Raw genomic sequence first — 12182 nt, 5'->3', positions numbered from 1 at the left:
CTGGGCTGGGCCCGGGGCCCCGACGCCCTTGCAGCCCCAGCGGGCGAGGCGGCAGGGCGCAGGCCATTGGCGGGTGGCGGGAGGCGGGACGCGCGCCCCACGACGGAGACTCCTCCTGCGTCCCGGTCGCGGCCTCTGCGTGCAGGTTGCCAGGCAAACGGCCGAGCATTGGGGGCGGGGGCCTTTCTAACCCGTAGCGGAAGCCGCGGGTCTGCGCTGTCCGAGGAACCCCTGCTCTCGGGCGGTGGCTCTTGGAGGTGTCTCCGCCGATTAACATGATGAATGTGGTGTAAAGTCAGGTGATCTCCTGTTGGGCTAAAAATTGTGGGGAATAAGACACATGTGTCCGGACGCCCCTTTCTGCCTGATCAATATTTTGGGTTATTGATACTTTTATTAGAGGAGATGGCTAGGATACGCCAAACAGTGCACCTCCCAACGTGGCGTATGGAGAAGGGAGTCTGGATGGTGGGACGCGCAGCCCTCAGCCAAAAAGGCCGGTATTTATGAGCCCCAGGGATAGAGAGGTGCCAGAGCTGTATGTAGGATCTCTGGCAGCTTCCTCGCCCTGCCTGTGCAAAGTACCGACTCAGACATTTTTGGAGGCCTTTTCTCTAGAGGTTTGAGCCCACCGTTCAAAAAATAGTTGCACCACGTTTAAGTAAGGAATCATACATTGTTACCTTCCACACTCCATTGGGTTATTTGATAGGAGATACAGTACAAGGTCTCACTGCTAATTAACGAAGGACCACTTTAAGGGACACAGGGATGTCGAATGCTTCCTTAGGCTCCTCAACAGATGGCTCTATAGCAGTTCTGAGCTACCAGGTAAATATTAGGATACTACAACCTCCATATGGGCTTTTGCTCATTTCCTGCTCTCTTCTCATAAAAAGTTGAATAAAACCCTCAGCTGGAGCTCTGGGTTTGAATTCTGGCCCTGCCAGTTTTTACTGTGATTCTGGGCCCCACTTTTCCTCATCGTTATACTTGCGGATACCAATAGTACCAACCTCCCTCCCTGTAAGCTCCTTGCAGGGACCGTATCTGTCTTGTTTACTGAATTTAAAGTGCGTCTAGTATTTTACCACAGAAGGGGCTAAAAAATAGCTATTGTAAATTAGGTTGCTATGCTTTGTGAAATAATTTCTGTAAAATGCTTAGCAGTGCTTTGCAAAGAACTAATTAGTGCTCCATAGATTTAGTTAACCTTATTATGTGCCAGGCACTGTCCTAGGAGTTGTGGGGACTAGAAAGTGGATCAAACTAAAAGAGAATAAAAAAGAATAACACATAACATCTGTAATGTCAGGAACGAAATATGACTTGCCATAAGATTGAAACAGATAAAGTGCTATGAAGCTTAGAGGAGATATTGTTTAGTTGGGAGAGGAGGGGTCGAAGAAGGCTTTGTAGAGAAGGAATTATTTGAGCTAGACTTTAAAAGATGGCCTAGGAATTAATGAAGAAGGGGTAGTTAAGATACCTGTTAACTGCTTTTGTAATGAGAGTGGTTAGGGGTGAGAAAGAATTTGGTTTTTTTTTTTTTTGATTTCAAGATCCTGGCTCTACAACTTTTGTCTGTGTCTGTGCAACAAAGAGCAGGTTACTTAACTGTTCTATACCTCAGTTTTGTTATCTATAAAATGGGAATAATAGTACATTCCTCAAAGGGTTATTGTGAGGATCAAATAAGTTAACATGTGCAAAGTGCTTTGAGGAGTATCTGGCACATAGTAAGTGCTCGATAAGTATAAGCTAGTATTACCTCAGTCAGACTGCAGCCTGGTCTTTCAATATGTCCTTATTTACCCAATTCTACAGCCACATCTCACCTCACTTGCCTCTTCCCCAGGATTCTGTTACCACCCGCAACCCACATTTTGGTTTAGAAGAAGCATTACTTTCTTTTAAGTTAACTCTTGAAATCTTCAGCTGTTCCCAGGTGCAACCTCTGGTTCCATAGCTTTTTTTTTTAATATGGTGGTACTCATTTCAATCCGATTTAAATTATTTATAGTTGTGGTTCATTCTCTCTCAACAGCTTATGAACTCTTTGAAGGCAGAAACTGTTCTTTATTTGTCCTTAAATATCTTGTTAATTAGTGGGCCTGTTATGAACTCTTTGAAGGCAAAAATTGTTCTTTATTTGTTCCTAAATATCCTGTTAATTAGTGGGCCTGTTAATTAGTGGGTATTCAATAGACATTGTTGAATTTACTTTGATTAAATTTTAATTTAAATAGACTCATTAGGCCAGATAAGAATTGGTTTTAAAAAAATACCTATATGCACTTTAAAGAATGTAATGAATATTCAGTTATAAGTAAATTTCCCAGAATTTTACATTTAGAAATATATAGGAAAGATGATGGTTGGAATAAAAATAAGTCTAAAGACTGACACTAAATTAAATCTTTACATTCATTTTTATATTTATAAATATTTATATATACATATATATTATAATTTCAAGATTTGTTCTATAAACCACAGATTGAGAGAACCCTTTTTCTGTTTTTTAGGAGTGAATGGGAATGATGATGGAACACGACCTGCCATCAAGGCCCTTGTGGATCAAACACAGTGCAAGCCAGGTACTTGTGAAAGCCACAGAGAGACTTAGAAATGGAACAGCAAGTGGAGGGGAGGACACATACTCAGGAATGTGCCTGGTCATCAGCAGAGAGGAACTGTTGATATGTCTTTCATGATTTTTCTCTTCATGAGGGTAAATTCATTACAGAGAACACACAGAAGTTATTTGTCTAGGTTATATGTTTTGGGGAATAGATTAGTTGGAGGAAATCTTTATTCCTGAGCTCTGAGGAAAGATTGGTACTGTATGTTGGGGAGACATTTTGAGGAGAAAAAACAAGTCCAGTGAAGTGCAATGGAAATTCTTTTTCTCTTTGTGAAGGGGACAAAAAAGGGTTAAAAACAGGATGGAAAAGTGGGTATCATGCCAGAGTCAGACAATGATTTATACTGTACATACTGGAGAATGTATAAATCATTTCATTTGACAGGTGGTATTTTTATTTCTTCAGCAGACTTAGGAGCTTTAGGATTATTACAGCTTTGTAAAGTAGTATTACAATCTGAGTCATTAGGTCATTCATTTTGCCTGATTACATCAACTCATTGGGTTATTGGCGGATGAATGAAACTCATTGTCAAAATTGTCATCTTGATTATACAGATTAAAGAAAATGAATCAAACTTCTTAGAATTAGCTTTCACAACCTGTTAAAAGTTGACTGGAAGTTAAAAAATGGGTTGCAGAGCAGGAGTGATTGGGGAAAAGTTTTATCATTTTAAAAACATCAGAGATTGAAGGAATAGTAATTTTTGGAAGATATAAATAGTTGGAATCCATGTAGAGTTTTTTTTAAAAAGTACTTTATTGAGGTATGATTTATATATATAAAATTTATCTGTTTTAAGTATATAATTCAATAATTTTTAGTAAATTCGCAGAATTGTGCAAACACCATTGTCCAGTTTTGGAACATTTTCATCAGCTGAAAAAGATCCCTAGTGTCCACCATATGCAGTCAATCTCAGCTCCCATCTCTAGACCCAGGCAACCGCTATTCTGCTTGCTGTCTTTCTAAATTTACCTTTTCTGGATAATTCATATAAATGTACCATATGAATGAATATGTGACTTTTTTTTGTTTGGCTTTTTTCACTTAGCATAATGTATTCGAGGCTTATCCATGTTTTGTCATATATCAATACTTCATTCCTTTTTATAGCTGAATAATATTCCATTATAAGAATATACTACATTTTGTTTATCCATGAACTGGTTGATGGCCATTTTAATTGTTTCTACTTTGGGGCTATTATGAATAAAGCTGCTCTGAAAGACTGCATACAAGACTTTGTGTGGGTACATGTTTTCATTTCTCTAGGGGAGATACTTAGGAGTGGAAATGCTTGGTGGTATGGTAAATTTATGTTTAACATTTTAAGAAACTGGCAAACCGTTTTCCAAAGTGGCTGTACCATTTTACATTCCACAAGTGGTGTATGAAGATTCTAGTTTTAATTCATCCTCTCCAAAACTTGTTATTGTCTTTTTGATTATAGTCATTCTAGTGAATGTGAAGCAGTATCTCACTGTGACTTTAATTTTCATTTTCTTAATGACTAATGATGTTGAGCACTTTTCCTGTTATTAGCTATTCCTGTTGGGGCTAACAAACTTTTTCGATAAAGGACCAGATAGTAAATAATTTAGGCTTTGTAGGCCATGTAGTCTCTGTTGTAACTACTTAACTCTACTGTTGTAATGTGAAAACAGACATAGACAGTATGTAAAGAATGAATATAGATGTCTTCCAATAAAACTTTATGTTAAAAAAGGCAATGGGCCATAATTGGGCCATAGTCTATAGTTTGCTGCCTTCTGTTTTAGATAATACAGCAACTCTGGATTCTGACTGCCTCTCTACCTCAGAGTTGCTGCCATCGTTGGTTAGTTTCCCTGTTTAGTGACTTGCCTGCACTAATTCTGTAGTCTGTCTCCCCTGGAGTGTATGGCCACTGATGTCTCTCCCCAGTTTTTTTCTTTTAATTCTTGTTTTTATTTTTAGCTAACTTCTAGGGATTGTCAGCATAGCTTAGTGTTCAGCTAATAATTTGTCAGAGGTTGTACTTAAATAATTTGGGCCTAGTAAGGCTTCTACCCATTGTGTATTGCTCTGTGTATGGGCTGGGAAACATTTAAAGTTTGGTCAAGTCTGCTGTGACTTTTTGTTTTCTATGTGTGAGTGCCTCACATTCAGCCAGTGCATAAGTTTGGACACACCAAGGATATGTGAGAGCTTGTCAAGGTCCACTTTGGCAGTCTTGTTCCTGAATCTTACTGCTATATTTCTAGCTGCTCTGTTTCTTGCCCCAACTAGTATTGCAGTCTCAGCCATCCATGTTGATTTTCCAATTGTTTACCACTTGTTTTCTAAGGTCACTCGTTTTCAACAATACCTTGTACACCAAATGAAGTCATTACCCTCCAGCAGCAGAGTGGGTATTCACAGCTAATCCTGTCCTGATAGAACTACCATGTGGAGCTGGGGATGAAGGAATAGGAAGAGTCTCTGATGCCTCAGTACCCCGCCTGCCCGTCCCCCTGCATTTTTTTTTTTTTTACAGAGGTTTGGTAGTTTTTTTGTTTTTAATAAATACTTTTCAATTTGTTGTGTGCTCTGGTCAATTATCAAAAAAATCCTGAAACGATTGTTTTAATAATTTTGTATAGTTTTACTGTGGCTTTTTGGATTGGTGATTTTCCAACCTCCCTCCATCATTCTGGAAGTGTTCCCTATGTAGAGTTTTAATGTCCTAAACACGGACACAATATATCCTGACAGATCCAGCAGCTTTTTAAAAAATAATATATTGATCTTCCTGCTCCCTTCCAATTTTATACCCCTCCTAACCTTTTAAAACACAACCTTTAATTCTCTTAAGGTTTACTTTTATATGTTCTTTTAGGATGAAATTTATATTTATTCCTTCTATCAATATTTCTTTATTTGTTCAGTGGTAATTTATTAAGTCCAGCTTGCACAAGTGGAATAAGAAGCCAGGTTCCCAAGGTTAGAGTTATACCAGTTCTAGAGAAAACTTTAAACATAGGTTAGTTTTATTCTAAAACCAATTAGTCTGAAACATTTTCTAGTACATTTCTCTCTATCCTCACTATGCAAATTAAACAATGGATCCAAAAATCCTACTTCCTTTTTATCTAAAATAATCCTTCAACCTCATCTCACTTTGCTTTCTTGAGCTGCAAAAAGCATGATGAAAACCTAGGTGTGGACTCAAAACACCTACTATCAATTTATAACTTTAGTCGTATCTCCTGGTCTATACCAAGTTTACCTAATTATAATTATAGGTATACCCCATTTAAAATAATAGAGATGAATTTTAAAATGTAAGAACTAATCGGGTGATTATATTATTTAAAGTATATTTTTTACATTCAAATAGCCTTCAGTTTTGTGACTCTTATTTTCTAGTCACACACTATTTCCATTACATTTTGTGGTGAGAATATAAAATGGTCCACACACAAACTTTATTTTTTTCCCTGTGAGGCCCAGAAGTAACAAAGGCAAAGATGTCTTATTTGGGAGGAAAGGAGCAGATTGGGTGGCTATTGGAAAAAATGGTTGGTGGAATATGGAGAAGGACCCCAAAGTTGAGGTGGCTGAAATTGTTATCTGAGGTGACTTGACTATGGGATGAGGTGTGGCAGGCAGAGAGGCATGCCACCTTTTGTAATAATTCCTTGGGCCAGGGAAATTCTGCTCCCCATTGCGGAATAGGCAAGATTGGGCATAATCTGAGTGAGTCAGAGGGTGCTTTCAGTGTGAGAAAGGAGGAAGAGAAGATGGGTGATTGGGACTGTAGCCAAATAGAATAGGTAGCCTAGTGGAGAGAGGATGTTCAAAAAGGTCGACCAGGCTTTATGCAAGGCAGATTTCTCTGGCTGATAGTAGGTGTTCTGAGTCCACACTTAGGTCTTCATCATGCTTTTTGCAGTTCAAGAGAGCAAAGTGAGATGAGGTTGAAGGATTATTTTAGTTAAAAAGGAAGTAGGATTTTTGGATCCATTGTCTAATTTACATAGGATAGAGGGAAATGTACTAGAAAATGTTTCAGACTAATTGGTTTTAGCTCTGGTCCTCTGACTAACTTGTTAATCTTTGACTTAATTTTTGTTCTGACATCTCATTTTATAAGTGCTTGCTTAGCAACAACACTAGCACTTATTAAATGAGATGTTAGAACAAAAATTAAGTTAATGGATATAAATTATTTTGAAAAATTCATTGCTATATAAATGCAAGAAAATACTGTGTAATGCTAAAATATTAAAAGCTACTGCTAAATGAAAATTTCTCATAAGATAAAGCTTCACCAAAATCATGATGAAATTTAATGGAAAAGCAAGATTTCATTTATCGCAGAATTTCAACAAGCATGTATTGAGCACATGCCTATTGAGCAGTGAGATTCATGTGTGTTAAAAGTGAAGGACAGATCACGTAATTATCATATAGATCTTCTAGGTACCATCATTTAAAAATCCTCTCTGATTTTTTTTCTCCTTATTGTGTTTATGATGCTAAACTCAGTACATTTGCTTTATAAGAAGCCAAAGAGGAAGATTTTTCCAAAAAAAGATGATAGTCTGTTTATCTAGGCCCTCCAAAAGCATTTCCTGCCAGGCAGTTGTCATGTAGCCTTGGCACAATTTCAGGAAACTGTTTGCTTCTGTTCACCCTTTCCATACTGCATCTCCTAGGAATTGACATGAGGAATCTCTTTTAACTCTTTTACATTTTAGAAGCATACTTTGTATAACACTTTAGAATCTACTCTTTATACTAGCACAATGAAAAGTCTTGTGTCTTTAAATTAAAAGAAAAATATATCTGTTTCACTAGTAGAAAAGTCAAAGCCTTAAATTGAATTAACCCAGTAAAATGTGCTTTGAATATGCCTTTCCCATAAGATTGTTAAGATAAGTCTTTTTCAGAGAACTCAAAGCAATTATATCTGAATATATAAGACATTTTGGGATAATTGTTAACATTTGCATAATCTTTCTTCATTAAGAAAAAACTCACCATTGAGTTTCTTCTGAATACTTAATTTGTTTATAATATTTTTCTTTTTGCATAACATTTCAGAAATATTTTGTGAAGTGAGATAGATACTATATTCAAAGAAAGAAATTACTCCTTTCAGGAAGCTGATTTGTTTCTAACCGTTTTTAATACTCATTAAAACTCATTAAAAGCTTGGAATGCAGGAGTATATTATAACTTTATTGTAATCCCAGAATGCATGTTATTTTAATTAAGTATAAACATATTTTTCAGGGAATATATATTAATTTAAAGATGAGAAACTAGAGATACAGAAAGATACAATAACTTGATGTACATACTACAGTTAAACGTGAGCAAAGTTGGGTCCTTTCCGAATACTGTTGTTAAATAGACTAATTATTACTCATCTCCTTTGTCCTGCCAGAATGAGTTAAAAAAGGTTCTAAAATTCTAGCCAGCCACAGAGCTATTGGCAGCAGTGAATGGGGAAGCAGGACCAGAAGCTGTGATGAGAGTAAATGAATGGCATGGGAACAAATGGAAAGAGAATAAAGTTTGTGATCAGGTGTGGCCAGGGATATTGAATCAGTTAAGTGTTTTAGATTGGGAGCATATCCATGATCCAAGATTAAAACAAGGCCATGGATTAGAACCAGAATACCTCTGAATGGCAAGGATCAGGGTAAGCAACAGATCAGAGACAAAGAGTTACAGGGGATTGGCATATAAACACCGATGGGATGGGTAGATGGGGAATGATCAGCACATGTTCAGAGTTTGGAGTCTCAAATTTAAGGTCTGCCATTAGAGTCTGGCCCCTTAATACTTCTGTACAACATAGGTCTCCCATTTCCCACCTTCCCTTCCTGTCTGTAATTTACAAAGTTTCAGACTTAGTTGGAAGATGTGATCATGCTTTCACACAATGATACTGAAGGCTTATGCACTGAGATGAATGACTCCCTGCTTTGAGGAAATCAGAAGTCAACATAACTTGATGAGGTCTAGAGAGTTCCGCCTTAGAAGCTAGAATTGGAAGGGCAAAACGATGCAGCAAACCTAGGGTCCACCACTCTTACCATGCACAGAGTTATCTTGGTCTTGTGAATTGGTGACTTTGGTGCCTGACGTGACTTCTTATCTGTCTTGGAACCATGCTGACTCCTGGACTGCCTGGTTCTAACCATCTGATCACTGAGTGACAATCCTATAGATTTATACCACCTTAATTTTAAGACTTCCAGCTATATTTTTCAGAGGAAGTATACCGAGGAATACCAGCTGCTGTAGGCTTTAAAAAATATATATATCAGAGGAAGTAAAGAATAAGAAATCTGGAGTCAGGGTGAAACAAGCAGAAGAACTGAGACAATCCTTTCTGTTAGTCAGAAAACTAGTATCACTGTCCTCTTAGGGACTGAGCTCATCCCCATACTCACTGCATTGCCTGCCATGGAGTAGGCTTTGAATAAATATTAGTTGAATGTTGGATAATGGGGTCTGCAAGTGATGGAATTAACTCTTGACATAGGCACAGAGCCTGAATGCAGCTTTTAGATGTGAGAAAGTGGAACTGTATTGCTATACAGGAGTGTCCTAGAAATAAATGAAGGCACAACGAAACGACTGATCTGTCCAAGGCTATAGAACAATTCAGAGCAGTACTGGAAATTACCAGTGTCTTTGTTCCTAGATTTATGCTATGAACACTAAAGAAATGGTTTATAAAAATTCAAAATAGTGCTTAAGTCAGCAAATTTTTAAAAAATTAATATAAAGTTTGAGTAAGTGAAATTTTGAAGATGATGGAATCTAATTGATAACTTCCTTACTCTTTAACTTGTAGATAATCTCCCTTTTTAAAGTGCTCATTATAGTAGTGATTATGCAGAGAAAAAGCCTGTGATGAAAATGTGGTATAAAATTGTGTTCTTTGTTCAGCAAGTTAAAACAAGCTGGTCTGTAAGCAATTATTATCTTCATCAAAATTCCTAGCTCCAATGTTTTGGCTTCATTGGCCCAGCACGTATGCCTTCTCAAACAATTGGATGGATTTAAAACACTTATGAGATGTTTGTGCTTATATCTTAACATAGCATCAGTTCAAACAGGAAAACGAAAAAAAAAAAAAAAGTAAGATTTGGCATTAGGGCATAGTTTTAAAAGAGAAAATCAAACCCAAACTGAAGTAAACAAAAAGCCCACAAAAAAAACCCCACTTAAATCCCTGCATATGAATGAACATTCTTTATTCAGCCTTATAATGCTCTTAGTAGCAATGTTCTAGTTAGGGTTCACGAATGTCTCTTCCTTACTCTTTAATCACTTGACATTTCTGGAAAAAATTACCAGAGGGTTGGCTGCCATTACTAACATTTCATATGGGAGATACATTCTAAATAGCTCTCTTTTTCCCCTTTTTGGTTATTTTAAACAATAACAAAAGTGTTCGGTATTCTAAGGAAATTGTTCAGGTGTCTGGGTGAACAGATGATTTAAAAGTAATTAGCTTTTAAATTCTGAATTTGCACATGTGTAAGTGACTAGGAAGAATGTGCCTTTGGATAAGATTGGAAATGTTTGGTTAAAAAATAATAATCTTTTAAGGTTAAAAATGTCTACAGGTGCATTTTTAAAATCATGCATTTTTAAAACCTAGTGGGCTAGGTTTCTGGTTACATTCTTTAAAAATCATGCATTTTTAAAACCTAGTGGGCTAGGTTTCTGGTTACATTCTTTACTTAATGATTACATAATTAAATATTTATACTATATTTTCATTTGAAATTACTATACTCCAACAGCTGTTTATTAACTGCCATTTGCTAGATGTTGAAGGTGGTTACACCTTCAAGAGGTGCACCTTCTAGCAAAGTCAACATATTGAGTCATGGTGAACAGTACTTGTGAACAGATGTTATGGGCTATGAACTGTGCCTTTGGGGCAAAAAGACGGAGTAATTCATTCTGCCTGGGGTAGGAAGAAGTCAGAAGGCTTTACTGAAGAGTGACATTTGAGTTGGGTCTGTCAAAGGTGTTGACTTTCTTGATATCTTCTGAGAATGATAAGTTATTTATGAGATTGGAGCACAGACTGTCTAAAGCCAAGAATAAGATGTAAAGTTGGGTTTGTTTTTGGTATATCCAGGTGTGAATATCCACTAGTTGGTGGAAGTTCAGATCTAGAACTCAAGAGAAAAAGTTGGAATTGAGATAATAGTTTGGAAACGTCAGCATATTTATTCACATAAGAAGCCTAGGGACAGGCTATATGTAGAAAAGAGCCAAGAAGAAAATCTTCTAATTAAAGGATATGCTGAAAAAGAGATAGTAATGAAAGACTGAAAAATAGTGGTCATGAATACAAGAGAAGGAGTTGATAGTAATGCTAGGATGTAGAGAAGGTCAAGAAGGAAGCTCATGGAGAGAAAAAAAAAATGGTGTAGATAATAGAGGCTCTGTTCATCCTTTTGGCAACCAAATCAAAGTTGTGACAGAAACAAGGAGCAGCAGCAAGGAGAAATCGCCTGGGATCTAGAGGAACAAGCCATATAACTAGGGAGAAGTCCAAGAAGTCACCCTGCAACAGCAGAAGGTAGGACAGGGCGAGGATGCGGGGCTGCCTGGTCTCAAGTGGCTGAGTGAGACGAGGGCTGCGGCAGCGGCAGCGGCAGACGCCTCTTAAAGGGGCCATGTCCGCGACTGGATTTTCGCAGTGATGGACCTGCTAGCTCTGAGCACCAGTGCTGATTCGACTGCACGCAGGGGGCACCAGGGACTTACAAGGAGACATTGTTGGAGTGAGGGCTCAGGCGAGATTCGCTGGGTACAGAAGTGCCGGCGGTATTCATTGTTCCCTGTTGAGCCCTCCCCACTCCCAGTGCACAGACACAGCTACAGCCGAGACCTCATCAGACTGGATAACAGAGGTCGCTCTGCCCAGAGGATTCTCTGAAACCCCGCCTACCCCAACTCATGGCCCCACCCAAGCCAGATCCAGATATCCTCAGCGAGTCAGGTGCTCCTTGCTGAGACTCACATTGGAAGCAGCCTCGGTTTCTGGTGTGGCCTTTTGAGGCAACTATAAGCACAGCATCTGTGGATTGCTTGCTGAATCTTAACAGATGGCCCTGGAGTGGCAGAGGCTTGGACTAAATTTGGCCTGCAGCTGAACCCCTCTCAGGACTGTGCCACTGAACACCTACTTCACAAATCTACACTAATAGGACTGGGAGACTTAAGGGCTTTGCTTAGTACGTAGAAACAGACATGGAAAGGTAGCCCCAATGGGATGACAAAGAAGCAGAAACCATATGAGAACGGAACAGAGATCCAGAAATATTGGAGTCAAGTAATCTAACAGATGCGGACTTCAAAACACTGGTTATAAAGATGCTCAATGAACTTTTGGGACGTGTAAATAAATTCAGTGAGAACTTCAACAAAGAGATAAAAAACACAAAAATGGAAATGGAAATTATAAAAGAGAACCAGTCTGAAATGAAGAACACATTATCTGAGATGAGAAGTATATTAAATGGA

At 38.0% G+C, this 12182-nt stretch overlaps 1 long non-coding RNA gene across 1 annotated transcript; it reads left to right on the top strand.

Annotated features, from left to right (window-relative positions):
* The first annotated feature begins 135 nt into the window (after positions 1-135).
* On the top strand, positions 136-5137 carry LOC112469537. The gene is made up of 3 exons (XR_003042654.1): positions 136-831; positions 2529-2600; positions 4978-5137. It is a non-coding gene; the product is annotated as an uncharacterized LOC112469537 (long non-coding RNA).
* Positions 5138-12182: the final 7045 nt, after the last annotated feature.

This window comes from Pteropus alecto, unplaced genomic scaffold, assembly GCF_000325575.1.
Source record: "Pteropus alecto unplaced genomic scaffold, ASM32557v1 scaffold461, whole genome shotgun sequence".
Taxonomy (NCBI): domain Eukaryota; kingdom Metazoa; phylum Chordata; class Mammalia; order Chiroptera; family Pteropodidae; genus Pteropus; species Pteropus alecto.
The sequence above is the reverse complement of the archived record's forward strand: the minus strand, read 5'-3'. Positions and strand labels throughout refer to the sequence as shown.